The sequence below is a fragment of the Thamnophis elegans genome, chromosome 8 (assembly GCF_009769535.1).
Source record: "Thamnophis elegans isolate rThaEle1 chromosome 8, rThaEle1.pri, whole genome shotgun sequence".
Taxonomy (NCBI): Eukaryota; Metazoa; Chordata; class Lepidosauria; order Squamata; family Colubridae; genus Thamnophis; species Thamnophis elegans.
Genome location: NC_045548.1, coordinates 14236271 through 14248397, shown reverse-complemented (window position 1 = coordinate 14248397; position 12127 = coordinate 14236271). Strand labels below are relative to the sequence as shown.

General features: G+C 39.5%; 1 protein-coding gene across 1 annotated transcript in view; it reads right to left on the bottom strand.

Annotated features, from left to right (window-relative positions):
• Window positions 1–12127, bottom strand: part of PARD6G (par-6 family cell polarity regulator gamma) — a 98210-nt gene that overhangs the window by 35901 nt on the left and 50182 nt on the right.

Below are 12127 nucleotides of genomic sequence, written 5' to 3'. Positions count from 1 at the left end.
TAAGTGCTCCAGGCAGCTGCTCTTTGCAAGGAGATCACGTTAGCAGACTTTGGTGTATTTAGAACTCTGGGAAATGAGGAAATGATCATCTTTCTCAAAACATGTTGAAAAGACACTAAGTTTGCACACTTCCCTTTCTAATCACTTTTAGAAATTGCTTGTTAAGTGATTTTTCAGCTGTTAGGTACCTTTAGATTGACATGCTTCATGGCACAGGATGAACTTCCATCAATCCTTAGCAAAAGAAGTTTAAACTACAAGCTTAAGAACTTTACGAAATTAATGCTTTCTGTGGGAAAATTATTTTGTTTTGAATTACAAACATAATATGGTATGGGTGCTAAATAAAATAATAAAAATTGGATGCTAGAGGGAAATAAAAATTACAGTTGAAGAAGAAGAATACTCTATCTTGACTTACAATTATAGAGTAAAGCAAAATATTTTAACATTGGACATACTGAAGTGTTCCAGCCCCTCTCCATCCAGTAATGAACGCAGACACAGACTTAGCTGTTTGCCACTCTTTATTCACAGCAATTATAATCCTGTTGGCTGAAAGCCCAGACATGACTCACTGGCAAGAGGTTGGCAGCAACCCAGACTCCAACAGACACGGGAGCACAAGGCAGACCAGACAAGGAGTTCTCCAGATTGCTATGAACGGTTGTGTCCTGCAAAAGGACTCCTCCCTAAGTATCTTCTTATATACTCTCCTGGGAGGGGCCAAGCCACAACCACCTGGGCTTGATTATCTCTTATGAGTCTGTCTCCGTAACTGCTGCCTCCGTTTCTCCGCCCTACATTGCCTGGCATCAGGGACAAACTCCTTTTGATCTTCCCCACTGCTCCATGCCTCAGGCGCCTCCTGGTGGCTAACCACCTATCTGGTCCTTGCTCTGAGTCTGAACCCTGCCCAGGGTCCTCCACATCTTCCATAGCAGACGCATAGAGTTCCTTGCTATCGGAGTCCATCGGCAGCTCCAACGACTCCTGCTGGGCCACAACACTGAAGAATATTTTTGAACATGGACCCTGAAGCTACTGTAATTTTAATAGTGTCTGCCTCTACAGATAAATTATGTCTAAAAGATGTTATGGAAGAGGAACCAATTCTACATGACAAAATTGAGCCTCAATTGAAAATGGATTTAAAAGAATGACATGACATAGAAAATAAATTGACAGTAACCTAGATAATGTTGATATATTCGATTTATAAAACAGGTGTGTTAAAGTTTTGAAGAATTTTTTGAGAAAGATAAAGGTGAAGGTTTCCTCTGTCCAATCATGTCTGATTCTGGGGGGTGGTGCTCATCTCCATTTTTTTTAGCCAATGGAGCCAGCATTGTCCAGAGAGACTTTCATGGTCATGTGGCCCACGTGACTAAATACCGAGGGGCACTTCCCACCGAAGTGGTATCCATTTATCTACTCGCATTTTCATGCTTTTGAACTATTAGATTTACAAAGTCTGTTATTATCTCTGGTAACCCTTAATGGACTTATGCTGACATCAGGGCTGAAATGACAAAGCTTTAAGGACTTGTTTATAGTTAAGAAATGGGATATGGGAAGAAGAGATAATTTGCTGTACTTTAAGATAAAGTGATAAGTTACTTAGGAAGTCATTTATTTATATATTTCTTCTCTTCTTCTTTTTCTTTCATTTCTATTTTGCTCCTTTTTCCTTCGCTTCTGAGCATTTTACACTTTTTATTCTATTTTTTCAGGGTTCGCTGTTCTGGTTAAAATCTTTAATAAAATTGCTGTAAAAAATCAGTGAAATAAGCCCCTCAACAGGTTTCATATACTGATATTATTTAAAACCCACAAACCTAATGCAAAAAGAAGATTTCACATTGGAGTTCTTTCTCAAACTTTCTGGTACCCCTGTCACATCCCTGTCAGGTCCGCCACAGTACTCCAATGCCAAGAATATATTAAAAAAAAAAAACCAGAACAAAGGCAGGTCCAGCTACAAAAAGCTTGCCTGTGTCTGGTTTATTACGAGATAACATTCATCTCCCACCACCGAAAGCTGTATTCATTAGGCTATTCTAAATGTTCTGGAGCCAGCTATTTAGCATTCTTCTCTTCCACCAGAAGACATTCAGATTATAGAAAGAATATTTATATTTATAATTGCAAATACCCAAAATATATACACTAATGAATGGCATATCTAAGATTGTACTAAAAATGTGTATTCTAATAACCTGAAATTCTCCTTCTCCTTTTTTTTAAGTATTAAGCCAACACAGTACAGAAATCTCTGAACCATAGGAACTGCAAAATGTAAACATACCAACTAATACAGTGGTGGGTTGCCAATTTTTTTACTACCGGTTCGGGCGTGCTCACATGCACAGAAGGGTGGGCGGAGCCTCCAGCTACTGCTACTACTGGTTCGCCCAATCCAGGACAAACCGGGAGCAACCCATCTCTGAACTAACATCAACAATCAGTTAATACTGTAAAAACTATATATGTTACATGCATCTTATAGATTATAGTTCCATAATCCCTTTGATTCCAAGTTAGCTTTTCATTAAAAAAAATTATCTCCCTCAGTCCCAGTTCTCAACCAGTCTCAGTTCTACCAAATAATCTACATCATCCCATGGTTGCAGCAAACAGAAATAGAGTGAGAAATAGTAACAACCTCGCCCCCTCAATTAAAGGAGCAGGGTAAGAAAAAAATATATAGAGGTAAATCTAGACCATATCAACAGTATTCACTCTAGCTCCCCATAGGTTTTTATTCTTGCAAATACAAATATCCTTATTTTTTCCCCCCAAGATTTTTATTTTTTATTGCAAATTTTTACATATTTTATGAACAAAGTGTTGTCCGGATCTTTCCTTTTACATCCTCTCATATACATAATCCATTTTACATCATATCTCTGTTTCCAATTTCAGCCATATTATTCTATTTTCATATTTTTTATCTAAAACTTATTTTCTTCTTAATACATAAACAATATCACTAATATCCCTTAATTTCTTACAGTAACATCAACTCCATCGCTAAACATGTTTCACAAATTCCCAATCCCACTCTTTAACATTTCATCTTTGTCTCTTAATTTAAATGATCTTCAAAGTTAAACCAAATTGCCATTTCACATTTCATCTGTTGGTCTGTTTTGCTGTAAGCAACATACATCATCAAAATCATAAAGATAATTTAACTTAATTAATTAGCCACACTTAATAATGTTGGTATAATTCCCTTACAACTTAGTTAACTATCCACCATTAATAATATTAATACAATTCCCTTTAATCTACCAAAATGTACCTTATTTCCCTTCCTCTTCCTCTTTAACCATTTTCTCTTGGTCTCCCAAAGATTCCACTTCTTATTAATTTTCTTCTTTTATCTCATTCTCTTAGCTTCTTTTTCTTTTTATAATTATTGTATTTTTTTCCTTCTGAATCCTATTTCTCACTTTTAATTTTATGGTTCAGGTAGTTTTCCCCAGGGTTTTTCCTAGTCTCTGCCCACTATTTCCCTCTTTGCTGACAAACTATCCTTATTTCTGATTGATTGATTGATTGATTAATTGAGTCATACATACATTGCCTTTTGTCTCTAAACTTCTTACATCTTTCTTCTCGAAGATGTCATCAGCGTCATTTAACCATGACTTTCTTTACATTTGTCATAGCCCAGTCATTCCTCCTCCATATATTTTGTTTTATGATTCAGTCTTCATTCATTGTCTCTACAGAACCAGCCACCTCTTTAAGACTCGTTGCTCATTTATGTATTCAACCTATGTTCATTCAATAATCAGTCATTAATGACTGTTTTTTCATGTTTACCACATACTTCATAAGTATTCCACTCCCAGTGAATTAAATTTACCTTTATATTTCTCCTGGTTACGACGTCTCACTTTTATAGGCTCAATTTGTTATATAACAAATTGGGCAGAAGCATATTCTCATTCAGGGCCATTGTGCTTCGTTTATTTTATTCCTGGACACCCGAAGTGGTAGAAGAGGAAGCAAGAAGAAGGTTTCATTCCACTTAACCAATCACATACTAGCAGCCGTCCTTTGACTAACATTTGATATGTTACAATTCCTCCATTCTTTTCCCCAACTTTTGTAAACGTTTCCCCAAAATATATGCATTCATCTTTCGCTCTAGTTTTGCTCTATCATCCATTTCCACTGTCAACCACAACTACTTTGTCTTCATTATATTACTTTTTAGATCCATACTCCTTATTATCTCATGCAATAACTGCAAAGCATTCAGGTTCTCAATTAATAAAAAGACACCATTTGCATATAAATATGCATGTAAGTTCACATCTTCAACCAACAGCTTCTAGTATCTCCTTAAAAACTCTTTGTATATTTTTGTGTATGTAAAAGACACCACACAAATCCCTGTCTTCCTCCCTCAATGCTGAACCATTGAGTAGGTATTCTGTTTCTAGCGCCCATACTTTTCTCCGATCCCTGATTGTAAATTCCATACTACAAAATAATCCATAATTCAAGTGCATTCACTTAACACTTGCTCTAAATCAACAGATATACACTTCTTGTATCATATGCATGTATATTTCACAATAACCCACTAAAGAGCATAATAAGTCACAGTACTGCAGGATGACAGATAGTTTCAAAGGATTTTCAAAACCTTTTTTTTCCACCACTGTAGATGACCATGCGTGTATATTAGAGAAAATAAAATTGCTAGCACAATACCCAGCAGAGAGACAAAAGCAACACAAATGAGGTTGATTGATTGCTTATAAAGACCATAGGCAAATAAAATGATCCTATTAAATTGGTGAATATATTCTGGTTACCCCAACACACAAAATAGTATGCTGTGTAATATCTTTATTGAACACATTGAGACAACATTCCCTACCTTTGTTAGAAAAATAGAATATGTATATTGAATCCTGAAATAATCAGCCCTCTTAAGTGGCTACGTGGAATCAGATTTGAAATTAATGAGATGATAGTCAGACGTGAATATGAAGGACATACGCATTGTCTGGCATCGTATAAAAACACCCACCAACATAGATTGCCATCTCTTCATGGATAGAGATTTATCAAAATAAATCATGCTCCCATCAACAAGAGACCTCAAACCAAGAGCTGTCAAAGGTCATAAAGCTGGAAAAGGCTTTGAAACCACTGTCAAAAGACTTTGGCCTTCATAATTGGCCAGACAATGTACAAATGGAAAAATGCCACAGCCAATGCAACACCCAGGTGTTGATCCTTCATTGTGGAAAATGTAAGAAAAAGGACTATACAGAAAGATAAAGTGGAAAGAAGTCTTTGTGTTCCGAGGTGGCGCAGTGGTTAGGGTGCAGTACTGCAGGCCACTTCAGCTGACTGTTATCTGTTCTAATCTCACTGGCTCAAGGTTGACTCAGCCTTCCATCCTTCCGAGGTGGGTGAAATGAGGACCCAGACTGTGGGGGCGATATGCTGACTCTGTAAACCGCTTAGAGAGGGCTGAAAGCCCTATGAAGCGGTATATAAGTCTAACTGCTATTGCTATTGCTACTGCTATTCCTTACTGACATTTCTAGCTGTGTGGCCTTTTTCAACTAAGTGCCCACTATGTCAATGAGAGTCAAAACACAGATCAAGAGCAATCAGAAATGCCAGATCTTCGTTTACAGAGGAGAGGCTTCCATGAGACAGCAGTTATGAGCCAAGTCTATCTTGGTGAAATATGAAGCCTATTATTCTGAGCAGAACATATTAACACTACTCACACCAGTTGACAGATCCACTTACAATACATCAGTACCAGGTGTAGGTTACTACTATCCTTCAGAGAAGGATGGATCAAGAAACAGACCAATAGACCTTCTGGAGCGAAGCGTACACTAAAAAAAAACTTGTCTCTACACAGGCAGATTTTTCTAATCCTGAATCATGCTTCTATTTCAGTGGAATGTAAAGGAGGTATTTAAGATTTCTCTGGAGATACTAGGGCAGGGATGGCTAACCTTTTCCAAACCGAGTGCCCAAACTCTCAAAATGCAATGCGTGCATGGGCCCGCCCTCTGCGTATGCACATCCAGGGCCCTCACACGCGCCACGCGCCCTGCCCCTGCACAGCAGATTCCCGAAGACCAGCTGGCCAGCGGGAGGAGAGCACGCATGCATGGCAGAGCTGAACTAAGGCGACGGCTCACGTGCCATCAGAGAGGGTGCTGTGTGCCACCTCTGGCACGTGTGCCATAGGTTCGCCATCATAGTACTAGGGCTCCCTCTCTAAGGCCTCTTTTATTTACAACACTTATCCTGGCTTAATAGCAATAGCAGTTAGACTTATATACCGCTTCATAGGGCTTTCAGCCCTCTCTAAGCGGTTTACAGAGTCAGCATATTGCCCCCAACAATCCAGGTCCTCATTTCACCCACCTCGGAAGGATGGAAGGCTGAGTCAACCTTGAGCCGGTGAGATTTGAACCGCTGAACTGCAGATAACAGTCAGCTGAAGTGGCCTGCAGTACTGCACCCTAACCACTGCGCCACCTCGGCTCTTAGTAAAACATATGAAAGACCAAGAATATTTTTCTAAAAAATTAAAAGCAAAATAAAATCCTAGCATAATAAGTAAAAGGACTGTGTGGTCAATCACACTGTATGTTAGAAGGAAGTACGAAAATAAAATGGCTTTAAACTAGTTCCTAAAACTGTACAGAAAAGGCATTAGGTAAACATGTAAACTTTTTCACAAGTGGGTGTCATCCAGTGGTGGGTTGCAGGCGGTACAATTCAATTTCAATTTCAATTCAATTTACTTTATTTGTATGCCGCCCTTTTCCCTGAGGGGACTCAGAGCGGCTCACAATTCAGGGGGAGGGAAGGACAGACAAGTTACAAACATGAAGACAATACATCATTAAAAAAAGGCACAACAGTCATACCATTCGAGTGGGGTTGAAGTCTTTAGCCCCAGGCCTGTCGGGACAGCCAGGATTTAAGGGCTACGCGGAAGGTCTGGAGGGTAGTGAGGGTACGAATCTCCACGGGGAGTTCGTTCCAGAGGGTCGGAGCAGCCACCGAGAAGGCTCTCCTCCGGGTAGTTGCCAGTCGACATTGGCCGGCTGATGGAATTCGGAGGAGGCCTAATCTATGAGATCTTATTGGCCTAGTGGAGGTAATTGGCAGTAGGCGGTCTCTCAAGTACCCAGAGACCGGGTACTTGAGAGACCGCCTACAACCCGGTATGGGCATACCAGAGCCAGCCTGGAGCACCGGATACCGTTCCAATACAGTGCTCCGGAAGGCCCACCCACCCACCCGCGCTCCTTACAATGTTTTAAAACTGTCGCCGCTTCCGCACATGCACATGGTATGTACAACACCTGCACGACGCTCCGCTGAGCAGCTGGAGCATCACGGAGGCTTGCGGAAGCGTTGTTTCCAGCTACAACGCACACGGGCGCTGCACGCGTGCTTGTGGGTGACGCCGGGGCCGTTCCAACTGTACCGGTTGGAACGGAATCCGGAACCCACCACTGGTGTCATCAGAAAATGGGGTCATTTGTCCCATAGAGCTCCAGAAGTGAGAAGGTAAGAAGAACAGCCCTCCAAGATCCCAACTGAGGATGTCTGGAAATCACTGGCTGCCGAGATCATCACTACTGCAGAAATTAAAAATTGCCAGACTGCTTATTTCTACAAATTACCCAGAGCGGTGTAATATCTGGTACACCATGGAAAACCATTGTGCGTATATTCTGAACATTCATCTGTTTTGCCTTCTTTGATATTACATCCAGCTCCAGCAAACCTGTTTCCCCACATAGCTTGATGACAAACTTGAAAAGGGAATTTCAGCACCATCCCCAAAGAGCAACTCCTGGTAAACAGTCAGATAAACTGCACCAGGAGATGAGGGTTCATAGCATATCTTGTTCTAGATCAGCTCTGCTGGCTGGAGAATTCTGGGAGTTGAAGTCCACAAGTATTAAAGTTGCCAAGTTTGGGAACCACTGCTCTAGATGGTTCTGGCCAACTAGACCCAGTCACGGAAAGGGCACAGTAAATCAGGCAGGAATGAACCCATCTACAGATAAGTATTTCTTAAACAAGTGGGAAGAAACCGAGGGAGTGAGAATACTTTTACAGCCCAAAATATCCTTTCAAATTAAAAGTGGGATCCTCTCACTGTTAGTTCCCATTAAGATAGAGCAGCCTTTGGCCTTGTGGGATGGAAACTGTAATTCCATGAACTGGAGGAGGGAAAGTTAAAGCAGATCTTCATCATTTAGATGAAGAACATTTAGTTTGGTTTAATAAAGTTTGCTACGTGTTCCTCCCCTGCTTGCTTGAGTTTAGATACTCCGTTTTTAAATTACAGCCCTATACAGGGAGGTTTCAGAAAAACATTTTCATTAATTTACAGGGGCCTTTTATAAACTTCATCAGGACATCCTCCCAAAAGATTTAAGCTAAATGTGCTAGAATACAAGGAATTTTTCAACCAGAGTCTTTGCTTTGGAGTCATTTACTGACAGAAAACTGCCCTGCGTTTCACAGACTTAATTCAGCAAAACAGTCCCAAAATGATGGTGCTCCATTGTGACTTGTGGGTGTCTAATTAGCTCCACAATCAGTTAATAACTTTTTTCCCCACTCAAATCTAGGGTGAGGAGTACACATTGCGGGAAATGGAGTGTGATTTTGGTTCTACTTTCTACAAAGGGGATGGGTGGGAGGCACTGCTAATGATATGCTGAAAAATAGCCAGCATCTAGTTTTAAAAAAATACCCTTTCCTCCTTTATCCCAAATAACAAAGATCAGGGCAAAATTAGCAATCCTGGGTTTATATTATACTGAAGCATATGTAGGAATAACTTCAAATTAAGTTAAAATAGATAGCTCCTGTTCCAGTTCAAAATTTTAAGCAATGCTCTCTGCCCCATGGTAGAAAAGAAAGCATATTTGGTGAGATTTGGTCACAATTAAAGATTCATGAAGCCTGAACTGTACTCAGATGGCATTCATAATTACAGGGGGTCACAGCAAAGCCACACCTATTGCTTTCATTTTGTTTGTATCATCTTAAAGAGCTGTATAGAAATAACCACACACATTCTTTCTGCTTCCCAAATCTAAATATAATCCTTCTTACAACAACTTATAACAACTGAATAAAATGCTGTATAAAAACACAGATGAAAATGCATGCTTTCATGATGACTTTTTTTACCCGGCCAAATTCAAAGCTAAGCCAAAACTGAGCAGATTGAAAGTTAATAGGGTTCTACATTTGTATTCAAATTTTTCATTGAAGTCTTGTTAAAAAAAAAGAAGAAATAAATTTTCCAAAGGGTGCCCAGTTCCATTATGCATTTTGGTATACCAAAACAATGAACAATAATTTAGAAGAAATAGGCACCATAAATATGTATAAAGAGTTGCCTTTAACATGGTGCCTCTAGATCAGGCGTGTCAAACCCGTGTTGTCATGGCGGTATCATGTGACATATCGTGACTTTTTTTCCCCTTTGCTAACCTGGATGTGAATGTAGTCAGTGTGTGATGCATCCAGCTGCGAGTTTGACAGCCTTGCTCTGTCTAGGTGATACCTATTAAGTCTAACAAATCTCTTAGTGGTCTCTGAGCTTGATTGTTTGCTTGCAGACATCTCATTATTCAACTAGGAAACATCATCAGGGCTAGTTAGTGTAGGGTTTGCTTCCTGTTTATATACAGTAACTTGCATTGCCAATATTGGTGGAGAAATGATTTTCTCTTTGGTAGCTCCTTATTTAAGATATTGTTTTCTTCTTGCTTGTTTGTCTAGTGTTAATGCCTGCTTATCTGGATTTTGGCTGCTAGAGCAGGAAGCAAACAGGAAGTATGTCCTAAAGCAAACAACCAGCTCTCATCAGCTAGCCATACCCTTACTGGGATTAGAACCTGTGCTGTATTACATCTTAGGCAGATGTGTTAACCACTAAGCCACAAGGTCCTTCTCCTTTATCAGCTGAGCCAGGGAGATAGGTATGTATTAAGTGTTACAATGAGCTGATGAGAGCTAAATAGCTTGAAATAGATCTATACTAGTCTCCCTTTATTTATTTATCAGCACAAATACAACACAAATGTAACAAAGGCAACAGTAAAAATATTGGGTTTCTGTCTGGATGGTCTCATGTATATATATATATTCCCTTGTATTGCAACAAATCATTGTAAAAGATTTAAAATGGCTTAAATCTCATAAGTTTGCCAGACTCACAACTCTGTGTTCTTATGGGAATTTGCAACATTCTATGTAAAAACATTCGAGACTGGAGTCCTAAGTGTTACTGAGTATATGTATTTGAGAGTGCAAGATGCTCATGATTTTATGCAGTAATACTATGCACATTAGCTAAAAATGTTTGTTGTTGTTGTTAATTGCGAAGTCGTGTCTGACCCATCGCAACCCCATGGACAACGTTCCTCCAGGCCTTCCTGTCCTCTACTATTCTCTGGAGTCCATTTAAGCTCATACCAATTGCTTCAGTGATTCCATCCATCATCTTCATTCTCTGCCAACCCCTTCTTCTTTTGACCTCAATCTTTCCCAGCATTAGGCTCTTCTCCAGTGAGTCCTTCCTTCTCATTAGGTGGCCAAAGTATTTGAGTTTGATCTTCAGGATCCGGCCTTTTAAAGAGCCATCAGAATTGATCTCTAGGACTGACCGGTTGGATCGCCTTGCAGTCCAAGGGACTCGTAGGAGTCTTCTCCAGCACCATAATTAATGTTATGAATCCCCAAATTATAAAAATGCAAACATCCTTCTATTTCAATAGAACAGAGTTGGATAATGCCTGTCTCAGGACTAACCAAATTGCTGGTTGTGATACACAAATGTTCAACTCGTTTTAATAAAAATATTACCCTACTTTTGGATTAAATTTGATCATAGCTGCATTGATCCATTTTCTATATATCTGTTCATCTCAGCATTAGAAGATCAGGATTCTTATCACACATTATAATTTTTGAACACGAAATGCAATGTTAACCAAATATCCTTGTGACTGGGTTGAAAAGTGCACTGTTTTCCAATAAACACTCTCCCTATTATATATCACGGTCCCAAGATGATTAAAACAGTGGGAGAGCCCGTGGCTAACAGCCAGTCTTACTAATTCTTTTACATAGCTGGCCAAAACATTTATCTGCTTTAAAATTAGTGTAGCAGGTGGCTTATCAATTGAAGTATTTGTTTCAAATTGGGAGGGTCATGTTTTACAGACCATGCTGCACTTGGAAAGAAGCTACAGTTTATCACAACTACAATGGGTTTCTTTGAGAAGGGACAAAAGCAAATAAAGGAGAATGAGGGCAGAGACCTGCAAGAATCCCAACACAAAAATTTGACTGGACCCAGGACACAAGAGAGGCCAAAAGTTTGCTCCCGAGCTTATTCTAAACAGCCTATAGCTTAAGCTATTTAATGGATAATCTGCTGTACATTCCTGGAGCCTCTTGACTATTATAAGGTATATATGGTAATTACTGAGATCCAGGATGGGAGAAACTGATCTATGTGTTAGAAGAAGAGCTTTCAGACAGCAAACAGCATCAGACAGCTACCTTTATAATGCTCAAAACAAGCAGGCAATTCAAGCCTTAACAAGCTTCAAGCCAGTGGCTTCTGACGGCAATTGCACCGCAGCAAAATTTAGCAACTACCTTAGAGATTTCAATGGAAGCGTCTGCAAAGAAATATACAATTTTGGACCCAGCCCAGCCCATATGCTCAGCAAGGGAAAGAATATATCCATGCAGATTGCAAATGGGATCAAATGGGAAGTGCTAGAAAATCTTAGAGTTGATTCAGTGACTAAAGGCCTTGATGGCAGAGCATTAAACTTTGCTTCTCAGTAAAAGCAGGAAAGCATCTTTATGGGTTGCAACGGGGTAATGTAACATAAATATAAATATCATGTAAAGTAATGTAAATTACTAAATGTAATTTGGGATCTGGAAATGTGTAAACCAAGTTTCAAAACTTGTTGCCCTATCTCCAAAATACTTGTCTCCTATCTCCAAAATACTTGTCTCCTATCTCCAAAATAATGGTCTCCAGATCCACTTCTATTAATAC